Source organism: Lissotriton vulgaris, chromosome 6, assembly GCF_964263255.1.
Source record: "Lissotriton vulgaris chromosome 6, aLisVul1.2, whole genome shotgun sequence".
Lineage (NCBI taxonomy): Eukaryota > Metazoa > Chordata > Amphibia > Caudata > Salamandridae > Lissotriton > Lissotriton vulgaris.
Window position 1 is genome coordinate 885,474,411 of NC_141694.1, and position 1,913 is coordinate 885,476,323.

Consider the following 1,913-nt stretch of genomic DNA (forward strand, 5'->3'; position numbering starts at 1 on the left):
GTGTATCTAGGACAGCCATGTCTTCTTTGAGTGGAAGCCAATCACACCAACACAGAGGGAGTTTAGCAGAGTACATTTGTTTAAGCTGTTTTACTGGCTATTCTGCTTAGCTGGCATCCAGTGCAATTCACTGGATCTTTTACTCACAGGGTGTTCCGGGACACCGCTGTTAACATCCTCGGGAGCGGGACTGGGAAGATCATATTATCCTCAATAAGGAGATTGGGCAAATGGGAGGCCTGTGAATCCAGGTCTGTGCGTGTAAGGTTTGAGCAGCTCTATAGTACCTCTGCATGTCAGGTGCATTTAGTCCATTCTCTGAATATGGCTTTGTCAGTGTGTCCCATTTAACCCTTGGCTGTTTACCCGCCCATACCAGTCGTAACATTAAAACTTGCAAAGTGTGAAATAAAGATTGAGAGAGACTGATGGGTATATTTGCAAACAGGTCCAAGAAACATGGAAATACCACCATTTTCGTCAGTGCAATCTGACTCACCATAGGTAGGGGTAGCTTAATCCACTTTTCTACTGCCTCTGTCAGTTTGTGGACTGCTTGGCCATAGTTTTCAGGGACCACAAGTTCTGCATCTGTGTGTATCTTAATGCCCAGGTATCTGACCGGGTCAGTGGCCCATTTCAGTTTAAAGGTGGTCTATACTGGGAGCGTGCAAGGTGTGAGCGGAAATATAAGAGACTTATGCCCGAATGTTGACTAAAGCGCTCCACCTCTTGTAACATCGGAGTTAAGTTCTTCAATGGATTCCTTATATAAAACAGTGAGTCGTCTGCATAGGCTGATATCGCGAGGTTGTAGTTCGGTGAGCGAATACCACGATATGCGTGATATTCTTGCATTGCGCACATGAGAGGCTCATCCCCTCTAGACGCTGCAGGCTCCCAGGTCTCTCAGGGCCTGCACACCGGCCCGCAAGGTTGCGTGGTCCACTGCCCACCAGCTCGTCTGCCAGCAAGTTTCAAAGCGATTATAACCCCCTAGGGAGGCCGCACGGTAGTCTGTTAAGCCTCTGGGTGGAGTGAAGACATCAGGCCAGCACTGCTCCCCCGCGCTTGAGGCCTCAGGTCACCATGGTGGAGGCCTCTCTGATGGGGGCGGCTTTCGTGTAACTTGTGCTGTGCGACACGGCGCACCCAGGCTGAGCTATTCAAGCACCCTGCTGCGCCGACCACCACTGGAAAATTCACGGATCCACCGCCATCCCTCTGCCACTCTGTACTGTGCTGCTACAGGATCTCACTGTCTTCACCTCACCATCTCTGCGCAGAGCAAAATGGTCTCTACGAGCCCCAAGAATGGAGCAGAGGCATAGAGTCTTGCCGCACGATGATCAGGGGCTGCAGAGCTCTCTAGCTTTCTCCAGCAGTTCACCGCAGCCTCCGATGACGGTGCCCTCGATTTGCGGTAACCGGATGACCAGATGATGCCGAGTGTTGAAGGATAGATTAGGTGACTGTTGGTGTCCGTTTAGGTTGCGACCATTTTGGAGTCAGGCTAGCCACGCCCCCAAAAGACACTGTTTATTAACATCAACATAGCACATAAGCAATGCAAACCTGATAACAATAAAAAACAAATAAGCACTCACATAATTGCAAGAAAAAGAGCAAAAGAAGAAAAAGAAGAAATAGGATATGAACAAAAGGATGAAGAGGCAGATCAAGGATAGATATCCAGATTTGAAGAAAAGAGAATGAAGATTGACATGAGACAGGTGAGCACCTGAAACAAGCAGAAAGATAAAAATTAAATATATTAACACAGCCGTATACTTGGGAAAATAAAGAAAAAGAACTGAGAAAAACATGTGCTTGACAAAATTCTTGAGAACGTTGAACATTGATATCTAGAGTATGAGAAGAAATATTCTGAATTAACGAAGTGTAGGAAAAAC